The following is a 24,310-nucleotide window of genomic DNA, read 5'->3' on the forward strand; positions in this document are numbered from 1 at the left end:
CTTCCAGTGCAAGCATTCCGGGTATCCTGCATGGATGGGCCCCCTGAGGTGTATGGCACTTCCTCAGCCGACAGCAAGAGATCAGAAGCTGTGGGCCCCTCACCCTTTTTTTTGGAGGGTGACACTGCATCCACTCTTCCCCCCCATGCGTCTTAGTTGCAGCCTAAACCGGCCTCCCTCTTTCCTGAGTCAGCTATAACGTAGGCCCACGCATCAGCATACATGCCCAGCAAGTGAGCCTGAAGCCAGGTCATGCTGAGCAACCTCTACCTCTGCATGAGAACTCGTAATCCCCCCAAGGCAGTTATTCACTTACTGCGACTGGTGCCCAAGGACACACGCAGGTGCTTTTCAGTGTGCAACTTATACTCCTTGTTTCATTGAATTCCATATAAGAGCTCTGGTATTCCGAGTTCCACACTGCCGGCCACAGTCCCCACACCCTCACTATGCATATGTCCCAGGGCTCATGGTGTCTGCCGCCAAGCAGAGCTGGGAAATAGCGGCAGAGCCCACCCCGCTCCCAACCAAGCCCCCTTGTTCCCCATCCCTATGCTCCCCTGTAAGCACCTGGGGCCCCCTGCGAGGGTGCCCCACACATGCTGCAGCATGCTCATCACAGGAAGGCCTTCTTGACACTCGGGGATGTGCCAAGCCCCTGTGCTGTCCTGTGCAGTGTCTGTTCACTCCACCGCCCCCTTAGGCGAGTTTGACAAACCTGGCCGCTTAGACGCGCCCCCACTAGCGCCATCTACTGGCTGGCTTTGGAACACTCCTTAAATTCTCATAAGCAACTGCTAATATGCCTTTCCTGTTTGGCCTCTGTGAGCTGGGGTAGCATCGTGTGTTGCCGCAAGAACAGCCAAAATGCTTCCAATTTTTTTTACAAGACCCAACCATTTCTTTACTTCCTTTCTTAAAGGGACACTGAAGTGATTTATAAACAATGCGGGATTACGAGCGCAAATTGTAGTCCGGAGTCCCTTTGTATAGTAGAAAAATCAATTCGAAAATGCTGTCCTCCTCTCTGCACTCTCGCCCATTTTCTTTGGCGTTTTCGTGTGACGTCAGCAGGAGAGGAGCTGGCAATTGGCTGCGCTACTGCATGGCTCGCCGACCTTCCGCGACCGAATCAGTCCGCCGGCCGCCGAAGGGTCATGGCAATTCGCTCGATCAATTGAAACTAAGCCACAACACGTTTGTGAATGGAAGAATGCAGCACGCGTGCAGCGAAAAAAGCACGTGCCAAAGCGGGAGCAGCCGCCGCGTACTCCCGCAGAGGGGAGAGTGCAGCGCTGCCCTCGCCCAGCAAACTTTAGCTTCGCCTCCTTATATATCTACGCCCACTGCAGGGCAAAGGCCTCTCCCATTAATCTCCAATTATCCCGGTCCTGTGCTAACTCGCCAAGCTTTATTAAAATGCAGATAGTAAAGCGTGAACCGCATGGCGCGTTCTTACACATGATTCGTGCGCGTCGGCGTTGCGAGCGCAATATTTTCACGGCAGCATCGACGATACCGCGCCCAACGTTCTACCTTCTACCCTCGGTTAGAAACTGACACGCGACGCGCGCAACAGTGGGAGCAGCTTGCCGACTTGCCCCAATGGGGAGGCGCGCGCCTCATGGCGGAAGTTTCGAAGCGCTCCAGACAGCCAGCTGGCTGAGAGAGATGTTTAGGCTTACTACCCCGGCAGATATTGCATGGTCGCTTTCACTAGCGGCGCAGATGATGGTTTATAGTACCGTTTTCACCCCCATTATAAGCTCCTTTACTGCACACACAACTTCGTGTGTGCCTTGAGCAGCATTTTTGAGAGCTGTTACACGCAGTCGATCGAGTTCCCCACACCACTTCGCCGCCGAAGCCGCCGCCATGTTGCCACCGCCGGCCGCACTGCGCGCAGCGTGCGGGTGTTCCGCGGCAGCGTCAGCGCACCTGTGGCGTGCGCGGCGCGTTTTCGCGAGTAGAAAACACTCCAAGACTCCCTCCTCTTCAACGCTCGTGGCATAAAAAGCACGCCACATTGAGGAAGCCCGGCGAAACGAAGCTTCGGCGCATGATTGGCGCAGATTGCTTGAAATCAGAGCCTTTGTAGCAGGATGTAGCAGGATTTACCTCTCGGTGCAGTTAGGTGCAATTGGCGCAGCTATCACATCACTGTGCATTGCCTCTCTGCACCGGATCATGTGGCACGATGCCGCACCTGCGCTCCGGCAGCTCAAGGTTATTGCGCCGCGATGAATGACGTCGCAAGACATGCCTTTCGCTCTAAAAATGCACTTTTGCAGAGATTGCAGCTGTGTGCAGATCTCTATCCATGAGAGATTGCTCAGGCTTGTATAATTCAGCTGCTACCAAGTTTGGCTCATTTGAACACGGCGTGTGGGAGTACTTTCTGAGAATGGGTGATTTTTATAGAACTGTAGTGGTAGTAGTGCATGTGTTTTACTGGCGCAAGGGCATCTGAGGCCAAAGAGTGCCGAAAAGATGTTGCACGGTCCTTCAGTGTTACGACTGTTGGCAAAATATCGACAGAATGAATGTGAAACACACAAAAACAATTAATACGCAGGTGTGACACATGCAGATGGCTGCAATGAGAGATGATAAGGATGATGATGAGGCACGGTGCCAGGAGCCTCAGAACCGAACTGGGTACTGGCCCAAACGAGTGAACTCCCAGAACCGCCCTCCCCCCTCCCTTCCTGTTTTCAAAAATACAATCACAGGTTGAAAGGCACTGACTTGTGATGATGGGTTCATCAGCTAAAAACAACGAAGGATGCAAAGGTAATGTGTTTGTGTAAAGCTCGGGGCACTGTTGGCTTCTAGCATTGTTGCAAGCGCCAACCATTTAAACATGAAGAACCGAAAACTGTTGTCCATACCAGTCATATCGATCTCTTATTAGTAGACACAAAGTTCACCTAAATAGATTGATTGATTGTAGGGTTTAACACGCCGACGCAACGCAGGCGATGAGGCGCGCCGTAGTGGAGGGCTCCGGATTAATTTTGACCACCTGGGGATCTTTAACGTGCGCCGAAATCTCGTACACACGGGCGTTTTTGCTTTTCGCCTCCATCGGAAAAGCGGCCGCCGCGGCCGGGAATCGAACCCGCGACCTTGTGCTCAGCAGCGCAACTCCTTAGCCACTGAGCCCCGCGGCGGGTAGTTCACCTAAATATATATGCTGCCATTAGAAACACAGGGACCGGATGGTCTGCTCTTCAATCCAAATGCTGCCCTCCTTGGGACTGCTTAGTGGAGTCAAGGGACACCAGTTGAGTGCACTTTAAATAGGCCATGAACACAAAATACAGGTTCGGACCGTTCGGTTCTTAAAAAGACTGCTTTTTCCAGATAATGACACCAATTTTATCGAAAACTTCAAACAAACAATCTAGGTATGTATTAAGGAAAATAGATGGCAACTCCTCCGCCACTTTCTGCCGACTTCTCTATGACATCATAATAGAATCTTGTTCGTGCAATGGGCAGCCACTGATGTAAGCCCCCATCAAGCAACATTACCGGGCGAATGTAGTAGGAACTCTAGTTCCGCTTAATCGTACGACTTGATCATATAACGCATGACTGCATATTGCTTGATCATATAACCTGCAGTTAAGACACTAATAACTATGTTCCAGTGCTGGCCCATATTATGGCACTCCTGCCCATATTACATCACTGTAGCATAAACTTTGTGCTTTGCAATAGTTTCTTGCATTTTTTTGGTTTAAAAAAATATCTTTCTCGGCTTTAATGAAGCTGAGTGAGCTGCCAAAGTCTACTTCTTTCAAAGCTGTATTTTGTCTTCATGGCCCCTTTCAGTGTGTGCCATCACAGCTCGACATTTCTATTACTTACAATGCAACGCTTTGCAAAAGCAGTGTTCATTGGGACTAGTTGCCATAAATCCATATCAGATTTTAAGTAACAATAAGTATTCTGCTCATCATACCCCTAAGCATTCCACTGTTGCACCTGAATATTTTTCTTCGGGAATGTGGTGAGGCACCCCGTATGCACGCACGCAGTGGCTCCGCTGTAAGTGGAACTCCAGAGGACCGCTAGGACTCCCCTTCAACGAGAGTTCTAACATGCGCATGTGCACGCACACACACACACATCCCTGTGCACCAAGAAGCATGAGCACGTATGAGAGACAGAGTGAACTGAGTGGAGAGAGAGGTCACATCGCCACTCAACTGACGCTGGGATACATGCAGTCCCATCCGTGTCGGTAGGCCCCAGCTCAAAGGAGCTGAAACACGCAGCAAGTGTAACAACGCACTGTGCCAACAGTAAGAGCAATCGAACTGCTGCAAGTTGAATAACAGAACTCCCCTTGGGCTCTTACTTTCTGCACTTCATTCGGTGTTGCCTCTCGACTCTCTGCCCTGCAAAAATGAAGAAAAAATGTGAGAGCGTTTCTTTTTGTTATACCACCACCCAATAATAGTCCGAGCCAACTAGCCACAGCGTGCACTCAAACGGCAGAAGAAATATAAAGAGAGCATTTTACGGTATCAGAAACAATCAAAGAGAGAAAGGTGGAGTTTGTACTGACCAAAATGGAAGTTGAGCAGTGCGCACTGCTGCCTTGGGGAGGAAGCTACCGGTACCCTACCCCCACACCTCCACGACACAACCACGAAAGGCTGAAATGAAAGGTACTTCCACATAACATTTGTGAAGTGTTTTTAGGCTTAATCAAAATAACAAGACCACAGCATGAAAATCTCCCTTTGTGTTCAGGCGTCGAGCCCTTACGCTGTCGGTAAAAGACAGCCTAGCACCCCATAGTGGTCCTTCTTTATAGTCACTGCTTGTAAGTGTCTGCAAGAGGTAAAGCAGGCCCAAATAATGTTATCCAACAGCTTCGCCCACTATGCTTGCATTTTGGACAAGGTTACACACTATTTTTATTCCTCATTCGCACTCTGCACAACACACACAAAAAAAGAAAAAGAAGATTGAAGGAGAGAAAAAAAGGTGGTGCAGTCTTTATTAAGCACCTACCACATCAGCCACATGAATACAATAATATAAAATCATTACCATTTTGTTTATTTAACAAGACCTGTTCAAGGATTATATTTTAAATATCAGAAATGGCTATTTATCTTGGGAAATGTCAGCTGCTAGTACTACGGTGTGTATTTACAAGCCCCAAAACAATGTGCAAGCTACATTTTTCTACTGAAACGTAGAGCACTGGCAACTAATTCTCACAATTTCGCTTCTGAAACATTGTTATGGACTTCAAATAAAGGTGCGTGCAAAATGAAAAATACTGAAGTTGAACTTGGTGTATTCGCAGTCCCCCATACCTCGCCATTCCTCAAGGTAAGTTTGCCTGACCTCTTCAGCCTCTGGCCCTCGAATCTCCCACTTTGTGGCGGGTGCTTCCTAGTCATGATAATCATCAGCAGCCTATGTAGTGCCCACTGCGGGACGAAGACCTCTCCCACATACTTCAACTGCTCCTACCCTGCACCATCCAAGTTCATCCTTTGCCCCAAATCTTCTCCATTCATCCCTCCATTGAGTTAACAGTCTTCCCTGCTTCTGATCCTGTTTTTCAGAAGCCACTTTGATACCCTGGTGGCCCATAATTTGCCACTTCTCCTCATTACATGCCAAAACCACTTTCTCTTAATAACTGAAAATAGGATGTCTTGCACCCGAGTTTTCTCTGTCATCTGAAGCGCTCTTTTCCTATTCCCCAAATGTTACTTGTATCATCATTCTTTCCACCGTTAGTTGGGCAGACCTTGACTTCCTTCCACGGTTCTTAGTAAGTCCCCGGAGTATTTTCCCATAAGCCCTCATTGGCAGTACACACTGGCTCCATGCCAATCTTTTTAGTGACAAAGACAACCGATCACTCGACATTTCTTGCCAAACACACCCCACAGCACACCAATTCTACACCAAATTTACTCATGGTTGGGATCAGCACCCACATTTTGCCCCAGGTAGCTATATTCACTGACCTTTCAGTTTGTATTTTAATCAGTGGCGCATCCAGAGGGGGGGTTTGGGGGGTTCAAAACCCCCCACCGAAATTTTCACTGCACCCCCCTCCTTAGTGGCGTAGCCAGGGGGGCCTGGCAGAGAACTTTCAGATATCCTACACGAAGAGAATCTCACCCTTATTAATGACCCATTCACGCCTACTAGGATCGGCACAAGCACAACGAGAGATACCTGCCCGGATCTCACGTTAACAGCAAGCCTCTCCAATGTCAGTTGGAGGAGCCATGAAGAAAATTTGGGCAGTGATCATATGATCATCGAGACCAAAGTGTATGGGCCGTACTACAGAAGAAAAATAGGAGAAGCGAAATTAACAGACTGGGATGCGATCAGGAAAAGGAGAAATCAGGCGCAGAGCAACACGATAGAAGACATACGCGCATGGACCGAAGAATTATGCAACGACATTATGAACCATACAAAGAAAATTCAAATGTCTAATCAAACACCGGCGGTAGACAATCACTTGCTTCATCTCTGGGAAGCCCGGCGCAGCCTACTCCGGAGATGGAGAAAGCAAAGGCATAACAGGAAGCTTCGCTTAAGAATCGCCAAACTAAACAAGGAAGCGGCCCAGTACGCGGCGGACCCCAGCCGCCAGAATTGGCTAAACATGTGTGAGAGCTTCAACGGAAGACTCACCACTTCCAAGACCTGGAACATTCTTAGATGCCTTATAGATCCCACCAAGAGCAGGGGAGAAAGTAAAAAGACGATGCGGACTATCATACATCAATACCCAGGCTCTGAAAAAGACCTCATGTGTACACTGAAGGATAAATATTTCCCAGCCACCCCCAAGGATCCTGCACCGCCATACACTGGATCTCCAAACTCCACTCTTGATCAGCCAATAACAACGGCTGAGGTGCGGGCGGCCCTGGCTAAGATCCGGCGGAACACCTCACCGGGTATGGACAAAATAACGAACAAGACTCTGGCAAACCTAGACGACGCTTCCATCGGTGCTCTAACCTCCTACATGAATGAGTGCTGGACTGCCAGCATCCTCCCGACTGCATGGAAGGAGGCAGAGGTGAGATTTCTACCAAAACCGGGCAAGACGCCATGCGTCGACAACCTCCGCCCGATCTCCCTCACCTCCTGCGTCGAGAAGGTTATGGAGCATGTTGTTCTAGACAGGCTGCAAAGGTATTTAGAAAGAACTGAACAAATGCCACATACGATGTTCGGGTTTCGTCCTCACCTATCAACACAAGACATCCTACTGCAACTGAAAACCAACATCTTCGAATCGGCCAGTAAGACCACGCCCAAGGCTATCCTGACGTTAGACATCAAGGGGGCCTTCGACAACATTGCTCATGCCGCCATCCTAACGAACCTCAGCTACCTCGGCTGCAGCGAAAAAATGTACGGATACGTCCGCGACTTTCTTACGGGCCGGCAAGCTGTCATCAAGGTGGGCGACCTGCGATCCGGCCCCTTGATATGCGGAAGTAGGGGTACGCCGCAAGGCGCTGTCCTGTCTCCAATACTTTTCAATATAGCCCTGATAAACCTACCAGAAGAGTTGAACAAAATCCCGGACATTAAGCATGGCATTTACGCCGATGATATCACTATCGGGGTAAGCAAAGGGTCCGCAGGAACCATGCAGGACCGCCTCCAACAGGCTGCAGACGTGGTGATTGCCTACGCCAAAGGGTGTGGTCTCACCTGCGCGCCTGAGAAATCGGAATTTGTCATGGTGCAAAAACGCCGCCTAGATACAACCACGGACATCTATATCACAATGGATGGGACCAAAATCCTTCCCACCCCAACCATCAAAATACTCGGCATGGCATATCAGGCAGATTGCAAAAACACCCAACTAATAAAAAAACTGGACTCGTCCACCACCCAAATTGTCAGGATGCTTCGCCGCATTGCCAACCAACATCATGGCATGAAGGAACAGGACATGCTGCGTCTGGTCCAAGCCTTCATATTATCGAGAATAACGTATGTCGCTCCCTATGCCACCCTTCTGGCAACAGAACGCCGGAAGATTGACACCATCATACGCAAGGCCTACAAACAAGCCCTCGCACTTCCTACCAGCACTTCTACCGCTCGCCTGATGGCTCTGGGAGTACATAACACCCTAGACGAACTTACGGAAGCGCACCTGAATGCCCAAAAAGCGCGACTAAGTACTACGCCCACAGGACGCCAAGTACTCTCGAACGTGGGGCTCATGTCGCCAACGGAAGCAGATACTGCGGTAGACATACCCTGGGATATAAGATCCAAGCTACACGTTCCCCCACTTCCAAGAAACATGAGCCCCCAGCATCACGAAGGCAGAAGAACGGCCAGGGCGCTGGCCCTCGAAAGACAATACGCCGACTCGAGTACGACAGTCTTCACCGACGCAGCGGACTACGCGCGTGCAAACACTAAAACAGCGGTCGTCGCCACCCCCACTTCTCTCATTACAAGTGTCACCCTTCGTAAGTCCAGCATCCTCGAAGCAGAAGAAGTGGCACTTGCACTAGCCATAACGCAGACTCAAGCCACGACCATCATTACGGACTCACAAGCGGCGTGCCGAACGTACACGGCTGGAAGAATTTCTAAGGTAGCCGCACGAATTATAACCCAGAACCCCCCCAAGAGAACAGTCAAGATTATCTGGACACCTGCTCACTCGTCTCTTTACGGTAATCAAGCGGCGCACGCTTACGCCCGAGAACTTGCTCGCCGGGCACCGCAAGAGGATGATGAGAGGACCCGTCACTCACTCATCACATACAGCGACATCACCAAACACTACATGCTCACACGACGCACCTTATCGCCGCCGGCCGACCAGCTAACAAAAGAACAAGTCACCCTTCGACGGCTTCAAACCAACACATTTCCACACCCCACGCGGCTACACACCATCCACCCCACTTTATACTACCCCCTGTGCAAATACTGTGGCAGCCAAGCTACGCTATACCATATGGTTTGGACCTGCCAGTCAAACCCAGACCTTGATCCAATCCCTGATGCAACTCACGAGCAGTGGGAGAGTGAGCTTGCCAGCTCAGACCTGAGTAAGCAGCTTTGGCTCGCTGAAAGGGCGAAGACGGCAGGCCGCACCAACGGAGTCCTGGAATGAGGACCCCGACCACGATCCCGCTCGACTTCACTGTTAATAAAGTTTGTTCCTCTTCCTGACCGGGCTTCACCCCCCCCCCCTCTTCCACGAAATTTTTCGGGCTGGCGCCGTGCTGCCTGTTTTGCCTGGTACCTCGCCTGTGAACAAAGGCGCATATCTTACCCAAGTGCGGCTATTAGAAACATGTATGACTAATAGCCTGCCCTACGCATTCTTGCTTACACAAAACGAAGTGCCTGAGTCAGGATAATTGCGGAGGGGTGCAGCTACAAAACCGATCGCGCCTTTGTGTAAGTTCAGCGCACGGGAGCGTTGTGTCCCTTTGTGCGTGACATGTCGCCACACGGAGAATTGGCCGGCTGAGTCGTGCTCAGCAAAGGAGATTGACTCGTCACGGTATGGACGAGGAAGCAAGGAGTGGTCCGCCCAAACTCGCGACGGAAAAGAAGAGGGATCGCCGGCTATTGACGGGCGAAGACTGGTACGATGAAGGGCCTAAAGGGGACAGACGATCATTGTACGTTAAGCAGAAGAACATGCAAGCGGTGGTGGCAGGCCACGGACGCTCTATCTCCTAAAAAGGGGGAGATCGAGCTGCCGTGGGCAGACATTCAATACTTGTGCAAGGTAATTAAAGAATGCAATGCAGGGGCTGTGTATTGGGCGAAATGTGGGGTTTAGCTGCATGAATTTCGTGTGTGGGCAGAGGGTCTTTGTGAGTGAGGGCAGGGCGCACAGCAAAGTATGTCCCTCTTCCGCGCGTCACCCTTTCATTCTTCCTTTTTCACGTTTCTGTCGAGCCCGCGAGGGTGTGGTCTCAGATTGCGCGCACTGCGTGTCCCCTTCTGAAAGTGGTGTTGTGACAGTCATTTTCAGCTCCGCGATTAGGCAGATTTGTTCGGCGGTATTTTTCCTAACCTAGGAAATTGGAGAACAGCGGGTCAACAAAAATGGCGCGCTGCGGCTCACCGAGACTTTATCCTAAACGTGAGGGCACGGCGGTCACTAGCCCTGCGACAGGCAGACGGCAGTCGCAACAGTAACAAAGAACCGATGGCCATCTTGAACTTCGGTCACAACTACAGCGCCTCCATTGCGTCCACGGCCGCTGTTTACCTGGGCGGCCGCTGCCCGGAGCAGTTACATTCAGGGGCTTAATTGAGACACAGCAACAGCTATGTGCTGCAAGGACAGAAGCGCCCATGCCTTTGAGAAGCTCATGTTCCAAGTGTCAACACACAAAAGAGGCCTCAAATTGTAAGTCATTTTCTTCCATTGATTTTTCCTTGCATGATCACTGATGTCTTTTGACGATGGAGGTTGCTGTTCCTTAAGCTGTGCGGTGTAGATCAATTTATCACTTCCTAAATTTAAACGACGTTGCAGTACCTTTGTTTCTGCGAGATAAAAAAATGTCTGTCTCGTTTTATTTCGAATGCAATACTTGCATTTGAATTGGCCCTTGAAAGAAGTGCTTACGGTGAAGCGTACGTAGGTGACTTTTAATGAACGAAAACGTAAATTCAACTCGTATAAACGCCTAAACATTTTATTATGCACAATATTGGGGAGAGATGCTCAGAGTGTATTGGTACAGCATTAGTATCGGTTCATGAAGAGTTAAAAATATATTAGTTCTCGCTGCAGTTTTAGTAGCTTGCTTTTACAGGGACACAACTCCATGTGAAGTAGCCGCTGTCGCATGGTATGCCCGTTATCAAGATTTTTGTCACCGCGTTTCATACCAACGCGTGCATCCACTGCTGCACCCAATTTTAAAATCGTCATGCAGCGTACGCAAGTGAAGGACATTCGTAATCGTGGCGCAGAAACATACGTGCTGTTGTTCTGTTAGCGCTTCCTGGCCTTCAAAGTTCTGTGTGCATAGACGTATCGTTCTTTCAATGCTCAATCGGTCTGCCATGACTACAGAATTTCGTAATTAAACCAACAGTCTACAGACCACGGTCCCTATTAAGAGCACCAGTAAGCACCAGCACACCTCCGCCGCCCTCCCCCATACGGGTGCGCGCCACTGATGCGCGCTAATGTGCTTCTTTCTGCCTGGATGGGCAACTGCTACGTAAGCATTCTAAAACGTCGAATGAAGGTAATTTTGAGCAATCGTCAGTATTGCTTAATAACCAACATGCCCGAGGAATTATCTCTGTAAAAAACACAATTTTTAGCAAATCTATCATGTCGTAGCCTGAAAGGTGAACATCACGGCCACTGTCACCGAAGGCAATACTGTAAATGTGCCATTATTGTCTGCTTCACTCTGAAAAACGGCAGTCTGTAGCATTTATGAATGCACGGCCATGCCATTACGCATGTTCCCTTGGTGGACTCCGGGAAACAAAAGCATCGCACCACCCGCGAAGGTGATGCTGGCTCTGTACAACTGCCCAATGCTCCATTCTCTGGTGGACCTAAAAGCTTCCCAACATAATTTCCATTTCCCGACTCTCTAACGAAGACTACAAAATTCCTGTACGCCCTATAGATTCCAGATCCGCCCATGCTCGTACACTGCACATGCTGTTTTATCGTTTAGCTTAAAACACGCCGTGTGTACTCGGCTGAACAATGGCAGCGCACGAGTCAGCTAAGAAGTATGTCCTTTCATTAAAGTTTGAAATCAAATTTGGTAGGACCTCATTATAACTCCTTCCTCAGATCTCACGGCAAAATTCCGAGCACAGCAATATTTTGCTCAACTTGTACAGAACATGCCTAAAGCCCAGTCTACATGGTGCGTTTTTCGCCTGCGAATCCGGTGGAAAGAACATTAATTCGCTCTTGCGAATTCGCAATGCCTGGAAATGTCGTCTACCTGGGGCCTGCGAACGTCGCGATTTTCGCACTTCAGAAACACATTGTTTGCAGACCGAATTAGGTCTGCCACAAGCAAGGCTTGTTGTGCTGTTAAAAAATAACTTTTGTTGCAAAACAACAATCTACCGTTGTTTTGCAGTAGATATGAGTTTATTATCGGTTTCATTTAACAATTGGCAATTATTTTTTGATATATGCACACATACCAGAGAAGACATACACAAGCAACCCTGGGTTCGCTTGTTGTGCATGCCTAGCTCATTTTGGTGTACCTCGGACGGGACTTCTTCGGTTCTTATGTACTTCTTCCGAACTGCTGTGATGACCGCGACATGAGCGGACACCGATTTTAAGCATTCGTTGGAAACGACGCGCGACAATGTGTTGTGATTCTTGTGAACACACATACGTTTGTGTTGGTGCGCCCGCGCTTACGCCACTCGTATGCAAACACAACGCCATCTGGTTGCTAAGCGTGAAAATGGTGATGCCGTGACGTGGCCTTGACGTTCACCTAGTTGTGTTCCTATTGGCCACAAGTTCCGGCCCCTCTAGCGCCTCCACGCCGCAAGAGCGGCGTTTTTTGGACGATTTTGAACGATTTTAAATGCGACTATTTGGATGACATTAGCAGCACTGACTACAAGGGCAACTTTTCATCATCAGATTTCAGCACCGAAAGCGACAGTGAGCCAAACTGGTCCAGCCCCTGATACGCCCGTTCAACAAGAGCCCCAGAAAATGCAAAAGTATCAAAACTGCGAATAGCGCTACGAACAAAAAAGAGTGGAGCAGAAAACTAATATTTTCTGCGATGCATGTGTGGCCAACCTATGTTTCGAGGAACTGCTTTGCACAGTGGCATGAAACCCACTGGTACCAACATTTGTGTTTTGTAGGTTAAGAAATTTTACAATTAGGCATTTGATATTTAAAGCAGTTTTGCACTGGTAGTATATGTACAAAATGCATATATCTTAAATTTTTTGAGTATTTTTTTTCTGAGGAGCAACACCGGCACTTTTTCTTATTTTTTTGTTTGCCCCAAAACTTCTCTGTACAGCTTTTTTGCTTTTTTTTACATAAAAAAATTGTTTGAAACAATCCCCTCTGCAAAGAAAATTTACTCTTTTACAATTCGATACTATACACTTATACGTTGCATATTTTTTGTGAACGGAAAAAATTGTTTGCAAGATCACTGCTTTTCCCAAGGCAGGAAAGTGCTAAGGGGCTCATCTGTGCCTCTTCAGCTCCCTTGGTCTCACAATGCTTCTATTATTGCAGTGCGTAGTGCAGAGCATTTCACAGAACTTTCCTCCTCCATCAATGTCCCAAACAAGAAACCCCTCCGTCACAGTGTTGAGTCAATGCAGCACTACGTTCACTGTCCCATGCCTGGGCAGAAAAGAATTCACCACAACAAAGAAAATCAGCCATGCCAGGATCGCAGCGCAGGACCATTCACAAAACACCAATGCCAGGAAATGCCAAGAACTGGAAATGTATAGCCCTGAAACACCGCCACCGTGATGGGAGTGCTCGAGGGTGGTCACCTCTTGATGTGCACGACTTCGTCAGGGCTGTAGGACAGCTTGTGGGCGTGCTTGGCACCATCGATCACTCAGGCTCCGTCCCAGGGACGCAGGGGCAGCTTTTCAATGGCGCAGTCTGCGGTCAGTGCAGAGGGGATGCGTCAAACAAGAGACCTCCAAACACAGGAGGCACACTGTGTTTTTTTTTGTTGTTTAAAGTGCCCCCGAACACATCAATTCAACCTGCACAACCTAAAGATTGAGCAGGTCCATTTGCCAAGCACCCCCTAAAATGAGCAAGTTACAAACGCAACACTACACTTGATTCTTAAAAGGAGCCATGAAGACAAAACACAAGTTTGGTTCATTAAAAAAGACTGCCCCGTTAGAATCATACAGACACCACTTTTAATGTAAACTTCGCTCAAATAAGCTGTACAATTAGGAAAAAAGGGAAAGGCCATGCCACCCACTCGCTCATTTCCCCCAACAGAACCTATGATGTCATACCAGCCAGCTCTGCGATTGGCAGAGGCCGGCAAAAGCAAACGCAAATTAGGCAGAGTATAAGCTTGCCGAACGAGCTATTTGCGCTTAAATTTAGGCCACATTCTTTTTAAAGCAGTAAGAATGGTGGGACCGACGGTGGAAGTTACGAAAGCACACATAAACATAGAAGTACCGATGCATACTGCTGTTGGTACTGCGTGAACTATGCTTCGTTTAGCTGCACAGGACTGCAGGGCTTTGGGGTAGTTTTAGATGACACTGGCCGATTGATGCAAGCAACGGTGTCTTATGTGACCATATTTGTCGAGCGAGCACTCTGTTTCCCAAAACGGTTATTTTCTCCCTGAACAAAAACAAGCCAGCTTCAAATATGGTCAAAAACAAACCAGAGGCAGAAAACGGCTTGCCACTGTATGGTGGCTCCATCTAGATTCACTAACAGTAAACAAGGCTTTCTAATCGGCTGCAGAGCGGTCGGTTCCTGTGATGTCATTGCAGACCACGAAAACACAAGATTTAGCAGGAAAATCAAAATTTAACATAAATTTATTAATTTCTCAGTGAATAAAACATCGCTTGCATCTGGACAAGCGCTGAGATTTTCTCTTTTCTGTTCCTCCCAGAATCAAGCACCCTTTCTGCAAATTACTTGGGGAACTTCCACAATTAAAACTGAGTCACGTGAAAGTAACCAGTTAGACAACGGCAATACTACAGCGATTTCTTATGCTTGCAAGAGCTGAAAGCCAGGAAAACTAAACTGTTATCCTCTGGAAGTAAAACGACATAAGAGTCATGCGCATATAGAGACCTACTTCGTGTTCAAATGGAGAAGTGCTTACTGGTGCGAGACACTTAGTGTGTTGTCCGTTTACTGGCTGGTTTCCAGCTTATTTTAAAGTGAAAAGTGCATTAGAAAGTATTGTCTCCCTTGCACCATGCTCCCCACCGATTTTGCAGACGTGGGCTACGACGACAGTTGACACGGCTAAATTCAGAGGACTTCTAGCCTGCTCCTTACAACCCATGCGTTAAACAAAATATTGGTAGTTAGCATAAAATTGGTGAAAATAAAAATTCTGTAGGTTAAGGTAGCATGAGAACACCGAGAGCTCAGTGGGCATGCCAGCTGGCGTTGCGACAACATGCTGAAACGAGTCCTTTCTTTCGTGCAGCTTCTCGTCATCGACACAGCAGCCCGGACAAGCAAAACACAAGATAATCCCATCATTTTGGAGCGTGTCATCCATGGAGACTGCGCACAAACGTGTCTGCCTCAGATACGCCACTGGATGTCGTCTCACCCGGCATCGTCAACGTCAACAGAGCCAGCTATAAGAAGCCAGCGACCGTCCAACCTCTTCAGTGGGCATGCCAGCTGGCGTTGCGGCAACATGCTGAAACGAGTCCTTTTTTTCGTGCAGGTCAGTAACGCAACATCTACTGTTAAAACAAGTGATCCATTTTTTGTGCAGCTGGTGTGCCCACGAAAAATGTATATTGGTTTCTTGACTGTGCGAAAGTTGTTTTTGTCTTTGCTGATGCTCTGCTGGGACGTGGAATCAAATCCTGGACCCACAGAAGAGCTTCTGAGGCAGATCCTTGAGGGCCAGAAAGCTATTCTTGCAGACTAGACAATATTGAGTTGCAGCTCAAGGCAGTAGAAGTGTCAGCAAAGGCTATTGGTGAAGTTAACACCAAGGTGTCCACTCTTGAAGAATGCGTAAGGAACTTGGAAGATAAGCTTGTTAGTTTAGAAGACCGCTGTAGGCGTAACAATATCGTCGTGTTTGGTATTCCGGAGGATCCCGATGAAAAAGTGGAAAATTTGACAACAAAAGTGGTTCAAGATGTCTTTGCCAAAGAAATGGGTGTTACCATCGGAACAACTGAAAGAATCCACAGAATTGGTCGCATACAACAGGGGAAAGCGCGTCCAGTGATTATAAAGTTGATTGATTACCGCGAGAAAACTGAGCTCCTAAAAAGCGCCTTTCAACTCAAAGACACGGATGTTTCGATATCCGAGGATTTTTCGGCAGTTACTCGCCAAAAGAGGAAAAAACTCTGGGACCACACGAAGGATTTCCGAGAGCGAGGTAGCAAAGTTACGTTGGTTTTTATGACAAGATTAAAATCGACAAAGAGTTGTTTGCATGGGATACCAGCCGCAACGAAATGGTTCCTGTGGGTCGACAGCGCGATAAAGAACCCCGTCCGCAATGAACCGACAACAATACAAAAAAGCCTTTCCTGTGCTTGAATGTGAACGCCCGAAGCATCCTAAATAAATCTGATGACCTCGAAAGTATCACAATAGCATACAACCTGATATTGTGATCCTAACAGAAACATGGCTAACCAGTAGCATTGGTGATGACGAAATAGTACCGCCGGGGTATGCTCTCTGTCGCAAAGACCGAGACTCTCGCGGTGGGGGCGTTGCGATCCTGTTTCGTGAAAACCTGCATGTCTTCAGGCTCCCCGACATAGTGGGTGTCGCATGCGTTATTATCAAGGTAGCCTTAAACGAATTCAGCTTGGTCGTGGGAGGATTCTATCGCCCCCCGAACACAGATAACACTTTTTTCGAAAAACTGAATGAATTTTTGTGCTCTTCTAAGGCCATCTCTCGAAACATCCTAATAGGTGGTGACTTCAACACCCCGGCCATCAACTGGTCCACTGAAGTCCCCGAACCCCGAACCCCGAACAGCCTTTAGTAGACATCGTATTTTCGCACACTCTCACGCAGATAGTCACGTTACCCACGCGAATCCAAAAAGGTGCGGCGTCCATTATAGACCTTTTCCTTATCAGTGACAGCTTAGTGCATCGGGATTATGAAGTAGAAATTATTGACGGTATATCTGACCACAAAATAGTGTGCTTAACAATGCAGTTGAATTATTCCCCAAAACGGAGCTACAAGGAAACAGTGGTGCCCCTCTTTTGTCGTGCCAACGATATCGACATACTTGACATGCTAGACACGTTTTTCGATTTCATCTCTTTGTCGAACTCGAACGCATGCTCCGTCGATGATTTATGGTACTTCTTTAAAAACCTTGTTTTGACATGCGTAGAAAAATTTGTGCCGACCACGCGTGAAAAGGGTGCAAACCAAGAATCCCTGGTTATCGAGAGAAGTAGTGCGACTTAGTCGAAAGACCAACAAAATTAGAAAACAATACCGGGATCTTTCCTTCCGCAACACGCATGTGCAAATTGACCGACTTACGCCTGCAACTTAAAAGACAGCATAAAAAAAAGCAAAAGACTACTACTACAAAACTTCCAAGAAAACATTCCTTCCTTCATCCCCGGCAAAGTTTTGGCGCCACTTTTCTCCGCGAAAGAAGCCACTTCAAAATCTATTGATAAATGGGGAACCTGTGTCAGACAAACTGACAATCGCGGAGTCATTTAACAACTTTTTTTGCTCTGTTTTCACAAACGACAATGGCAAAAGACCAAACTTTGATGCTTTCGAGAGTCTCCCTCCGATCAGCTCAATTTCAATATCAGAAGAAGGTGTGCTCTCACTTCTCTTAAATATCGACCCGAAAAAATCTCCAGGAATCGATGGGATACCAAACGCATTTCTTAAAAGGTATGCCGAGTGGTCTTCGAAGTACCTCACCGTTATATACAAAAAATCCCTTTTGAAATCACAGGTCCCAAAAGATTGGAAAAGCGGAAAGATCACCCCAATTTCTAAAACTGACAAGAAATTATTGCTTTCGTCGTATCGGCCAATTTCAATATTGTGCTCTTCAGCGAAAAGCCTTGAACACGTAATTTGTAAACATTTATCCCTTTTTCTTGAAGAGCACAACCTTATAGATTCACGGCAACATGGTTTTCGACGGGGACTTTCCACGACTACGCAACTCCTGGAAACGATCCACGACTTTACGGCAGTTCTAGATCAACAGGGTCATATCGCTGTTGTTTTTTTAGATTTTGAAAAGGCCTTTGATCGCGTTTCCCACCCTAAATTATTACTAAAATTGCGGCCTACCCTAAAAAAACGATTCATTACTTCGATGGCTACATTCCTATCTGTCTTCTCGATGCCAAAGTGTGACAATCGACGATGTTTGCTCAAGTCCACGATCCGTACTATCAGGCATCCCTCAAGGATCTGTGCTAGGACGACTGCTTTTTCTCGTTTTCATAAATGATATCGCGCAGCAAATACCGATAAAAATGAAGCTATTTGCAGATGACTGCATTCTGTACCACGAAATTCATAGCCCCAATGACCAAGCGGTCCTCAATTCTTCCCTTGGTAAAATCCAAACATGGTGCGAGACGTGGCAAAGGCGCATCAACCTCAAGAAGACAGTGGCAATGACGATAACTCGAAAACGGCAACCCTTAAATTTTTCATATTCTATTACTGGTCATTCCTTATCATCTGTGCAGAGCTACAAGTACTTGGGCGTTCATCTCACTTCGGATCTTAAATGTAATGAGCACGTATCTTTCCTTCAGCAGAGGGCAACTCGATTGATTGATTGTAGGGTTTAACGCGCCAATGCAACGCAGGCGATGTGGCGCGCCGTAGTGGAAAGCTCCAGATTAATTTTGACCACCTGGGAATCTTTAACGTGCGCCGAAATCTCGTACACACGGGCGTTTTTGCTTTTCGCCTCCATCAGAAAAGCGGCCGCCGCGGCCGGTAACCGAACCTGCGACTTCGTGCTCAGCCAGAGGGCAACTCGGAAGCCTATGTATCTTAAAAGGTCATTGTCAAAAGCGACCCCACAAATTAAACTATTAGCCTATAAAACCTTCATCCTTCCGATACTCGAATATGCGTCAGTTGTTTGGGACCCTTATACGCAAATTAACATTAACAAACTAGAGAGCGTGCAGCGTAAGGCCATTAGATTCGTCTACAACTCGTATAGTTGGCATACATCACCCAGTGCTCTTTTTAGAAGTGCCCAATTAGAAAGCTTGCAGTTGAGACGGTACAGGGACAGGCTCAAATTTATGTACTTACTTTACCACGATAAATTTGGACTTAACAAGCTTAATTACATACAACCAGTAACATTACGTCCGAGACGGTCAAATCACACTAAGATACTGATCAACTTTTCGTGCAGAACAGATGCGTTTAAAAACTCGTTTTTCCCACGAACTGTTCGAGAATGGAACATGCTTTGCCCCGATGTCATGGAATGTTTGACGGTAGATGCATTTATGTCATCTCTGAAAAAAGAAGCGTTTTTTGTAGGTGTGCAAAATTGCTATGCCTTTGTTCTTTATACTTTCTTCATTGTAGGGCATTGTTTATCTTTGCTAATTGAGCCTTTTTCTTTCTTTGTTACTTTTCCCTGGGTTTCTTTTCTGATATATTCATAACAAGACTGTTCACCGCCTGTGTCGTCATTATCAGGATGAGGCCCCGCCTCTTGTGCAAACTATGTGTGTGCGCAGAAGACTGCGCACCTATTTCTTTGTATCTGTCTACTCCGTCATATCGTTCTTTTCTTGCGTGGATGATACTGCGCGCGTGAGAAACAAACATGCTGTTACGTTTCTTCTTTAGTTTTGCATTCCTGCACTGTTTTTGCTTGCAATCCCCTGGTCATTCTGCAGCTTGTGCCTAACTTGCCTTACTTATCATGTTTCAACTGTATAGATTTTTCCTTTTTGTACGTGTTACAATGTACACCCACTCCTGCCGAGGGCCTTTTGTAAGGCTCGCAGTATTCCTGAAATAAATTTGAACCCGTGTGACATCATCACGGTAGTTGCCGTGATGGCCACATGGAACCTTCTACTCTGCTCTGCTCACAGATAACGGGGCTGTAGACTTCCGCTAAAAGTTTAACTCTAAAGTACATGGGTTAAACTTCCCCATGCAGCCACAAACAAGACACTTGGACTAATTCTCTTCTGTGCCCTTTTGAGAGGACCATTCTGTCAGCCTGAATGCATAATATCACAGATCAAAAGGTGGACATTCATTAAGCTGACGAAGGAAAGTTCTGAATTTATGGGGGCCCATGTTTGCCCTAAAAAGGTTCACTGGCTGAGAGAATGTCAAGAGACAAGATAGCTGCATTGCTTTGGAATTTAATGGTCAAGCCAACATATCAGTAACTGCTTTGACACACAGACGTGCCCAAAGGAATGAACGCGGGCTCACTGCAACAGGAGAACCAGTGCTGCAGAAAGTAAGGAAGAACATGCAGTGAAAGCCTGCTACCAGCAAGGATGACAACAGTCATAACCTTCTGCATGTTGTTCTTCACTACAGCAATTTTTTTTTCCAGACCATCCAAAAGCCTCCCCTACAAACATTCATGAAATAGGAACCCCAAGTCAGGAAGCCGACTGCCCGAGATTAACAGATTGTGCTGAGAATGCCACCTAGGCACTGCAGGCGCCTCAGATGGGAGAGACCGCCACGTGTGTTAAAAGTAAATGCAACCTTCTCAAACGCGACTGCAATGGGCAATACAGTGGCACCCCAATGCCTTGCGATGCTTGCACTGTACAAGTTACTTGGGTAAAACAACAATTCGCTGCAAAAGGCGCTTTTGGAAGTGTCGGCTATTGACAGGCAAGAAAGGCAATGCATGCATCAGCACCATATCCGTGTCCCTGTGCGAAACCTAAAATACGCTCGATTGTTGACATAACAGACTGCTGAGGTAGTTGGTGCATGGTTGCAGGTTAAATGTTAGGGCTCAAAGGGGGCAAGAACCAAAGTAAAGGACACAGAAGGGGAAATAAGACAGGGTGCATTATGCGTCCAAACTTTGTGCCTGTAAGTGGCCAGTGGGTCATCGTACACAAGTAGTAACAGCCCACAAACTTTTACCTCATTATCTGCTGTGGTAGTGCACTGCACGGGCCCAGGCCGGCCCGAAAGCCCAAGCCCGGTCTGGCCCGTGGGCTGTGCTCGGGCCGGATAGCGCACATTTTCTCGGACATGGGCCGGGCTCGGGCTTGAACTAAAATTTTTCCAGGCCTTGCGGCCTGAGCCGGCAGTATCTGAGGCCTGGCAGTCCCATGCCGGAAATTCTAAATTGTTGGCAACAAAACATTTTCATTGATCTTTCAGGTTAAGTAAAAAAAAAAAGAAAGCGAAGTGCAGTCACTACGGCGACGTTAAAAGATATGATAAAAAGACGATTTCACTAAGAAAGCCTTCATATCAGTAAAAAAAACTCTGGCTCCCATCATAATACTGGGAGAGAGCGGGCCAGAAAACTAGAGCACTCGAGCCACTGGGTACAGCATGATTGTCTTTTCTTTTTGCTTTTCAAACTAAAACAAACAGAACAAAGCTGGATCTGGTCCTTGCACTGGGTGCAAAGTTGGAAGGACCAATTTTCGAAGCAGAGCCCATGATTTTTTCGGGCAGGAATTTTTTTTTAAACAATGATTAAAGGCAAGAAAGAAAATACGCGCAGATAACATAATGCTGCCAACATAACTAGAGGGAAATACAAAAATGAAATGGCGCAACAGGGCGTGTGGTCTGCTCAAATTTCAGCAAGGAATGGAACAGCAAGAGGCGCAATATCTGTTCGAGAGTTGCAATAATAAAAAAATTATCCACTTTTCCCCGAATCATTTAAGGTATCTGCCATGTGCCTTGATTTTGAAGACTGTGGCAAATGAACACGGTCAAATGGCAAAGGCTAGAGCCAAGTTTAAAGGAAATTTATATCTAAAGTAGTCGTATCCGCTTTGTGCTTATGCTTTTTAGGTAATTAGGAAACTTCGAGTTCATGTTTACAGCCTGTCGGACTGGGGAGGACATTTAACAAGTCTGGTGGACTCGGGATTATTTTATGGAATTCTGCTGGACTCAGGCTCATATTTTACAAGTTTGTTGGGCTCGGGCTCAGATTTTAAAAAAATTTTCGTGCTCGAGCTCACATTTTATCGTGTCTCTATCAAGCCGGGTTGGGCCGGGCCTAGAAATTGCGGCCCGTGCAGTGCTCTATGCTGTGGCCCTTCCCGAATCAACTTTTGCCCCTTTTGTTTGTTTTACAATAATGCTGTGACTGCTACTTCGGCAACAGTCTTCCACATACTTCGGCAAAATCTCTGGAAAAATAAAAGCAGGGTTAACTGAGCTGCAGACACACCCATTCTCAACCTTCTGAGAGGCTCGCGGCATGGCAGTGCCTTTCTTGAGAAGGAAAGTTGCGACTCCCCCCGTCAAGGGAGTCTACAGCAGTGCCATTCTATTCTGCTCATCCACCATGACATCGCACAAGCAGTGGAGTCACACTCCCACCTCCCACCCCTCGTCCCCTGCCGACGTTGATGAGAAATGGTGTGGTTGCCACTGAACTGCCGTGACTCTAAATCAAATGATGGTCAACTTATTGTATCGTCATTAGATCAGAGATGAATACACACCGGTGTTTGTGTGAGGTGAACTTAGCACGTATGTGCAAGTGCCATGAAATAAAAATTTCGCTGCTAGTCAGAGACATGAATATCCTTCCCTCTGTTGAGGAAGCTTTCCGTTCAAGCTGGCATAATTGTAATTATGTACCGGCTAGGCCACACTCAAACCACTTCGCCACTGCCCCTCTCTACTTTCTCTGGTACAACGTGTCACCGTGCAACAAACGAAGCAATACGTATTAGGAACCACTTAGTACTTTCCTTAGTGACCACTTCCCTGAGAGCTCTCAGCTCAGAACATTTGGCTGCACAACGTGAAGCACACAACTAAACAAAACGAATGCCCGTAGTTTGACCACATGAAACTTCCCATACGGAAAACCCTTGGTCAGTGGATTCAGCACGCGTGCGGCGCAGCGCAATTGTACGCTGAAAATGTCGGGTCCAATGGCTGGGCTGTCACTTTTCGCCCGCAACCGCCGATTTTTCATCTACACAGCCTAATTCACGCCGAATAGACCGAAAGACGCAGTTCTAACAACATCGGAATTTTAGATCGGTTGGCAGCACGCTTTGTGACGATAGCATACTAGCAAACGCTGGACAGATAACTTACTGCCCTCGCATGCCCCAACAAAGGAGTTAACATGATGTTCACTCGCTTTTTTTACTTCCATGCGGAGCCCTCACTGGAGCAGTAGTAGATGCTTGTGCTGCACTTCTGGCGGGGAAGCGCCCGAAAAACTTTATAACGCTCAATAAACGTTTTCCAATCCAAACAAACCACACGGTCGCAACGGGTAATTACTCATCTGTCCGCACATTTGCTGTCATCCTTGGGAAACACCAAGGCGAGCTGTTTAAGTGAAGTAAATTCTGTTGGCGCAATTTAATCTTCACACATGGTTTGAAAAGGTGGTCGGCGGTTTGTTGAGGTATACGAACTGAAAGAAATACCGATATGATCGTTACGATCGTATTCATTCAAAACTAGCAGATTATAGCGTTCCTTCGATACCCGGCCTGTTTCCCTTAGTATATATGATTGATTGATTGTGGAGTTCAACGCGCCGACGCAACGCAGGCGATGAGGCGCGCCGTAGTGGAGGGCTCCGGATTAATTTTGACCACCTGGGGATCTTTATCGTGCGCCGAAATCTCGTACACACGGGCGTTTTTGCTTTTCGCCTCCATCAGAAAAGCGGCCGCCGCGGCCGGGAATCGAACCCGCGACCTTGTGCTCAGCAGCGCAACGCCTTAGCCACTGAGCCACCGCGGCGGGTCCCTTAGTATATATGAACGGTTCTACTCTAACACGCCAAGCTCAGGTCACAGCTGATCTCTATAAAGACAAGATCTCAACAGTGGGACGTACCGAGAATCATGGCCATGCTACCGCAGATGCAGTAATAAACATTAAGCGGCTTTTCTTCACTGTATTCCTCTTGATTCTTTGTGTCGGAACAAACAATACTTCTGGACACAACCTTCGGCATTGTGAATGACTAAAACATGACGCACATAGGAAACAAAAACAATGAAAGGTTGTGTTGCTCCACTGCTACAGTAAACTAGAATAGTGGAAAAAGCGGCCAACTCCGAGCACGGCCTCCGTGATCGGCTGACCAACTATGAAACATATGGCACATATGGCATGGTATCATATGGCACCGGCGGCAGCTTGAACGCTTGAACGCAGCTTGATGAATGTCACAAATTCAGGCGAGAATAACTTCTCCAAAGGTAATCGGTTTCTTTTTTCTTATGAACACAAAACTTCTCTTACTATTACAAACCACCAGCGCCGAAACTTTTACAAGTAGTTTTTAAAGAAGTCCGCGTCCTGCTGTAGTTGGCAAAAGATGGC

At 47.3% G+C, this 24,310-nt stretch overlaps 1 pseudogene across 1 annotated transcript; it reads right to left on the bottom strand.

Annotated features, from left to right (window-relative positions):
- Nucleotides 1-447: 447 nt before the first annotated feature.
- On the bottom strand, nucleotides 448-24,001 carry LOC144154958 (STING ER exit protein-like; annotated as a pseudogene). Its single transcript, XR_013319487.1, has 5 exons — nucleotides 23,819-24,001; nucleotides 13,561-13,675; nucleotides 12,003-12,009; nucleotides 4,370-4,404; nucleotides 448-580 (listed from the first exon to the last, which is right to left on the bottom strand). The product of XR_013319487.1 is annotated as an STING ER exit protein-like (transcript).
- Between the last annotated feature and the right edge of the window lie 309 nt (nucleotides 24,002-24,310).

The sequence above is a fragment of the Haemaphysalis longicornis genome, unplaced genomic scaffold, assembly GCF_048455015.1.
Source record: "Haemaphysalis longicornis isolate Haplotype H1 unplaced genomic scaffold, Haemaphysalis longicornis Haplotype H1 scaffold_1, whole genome shotgun sequence".
Taxonomy (NCBI): Eukaryota; Metazoa; Arthropoda; class Arachnida; order Ixodida; family Ixodidae; genus Haemaphysalis; species Haemaphysalis longicornis.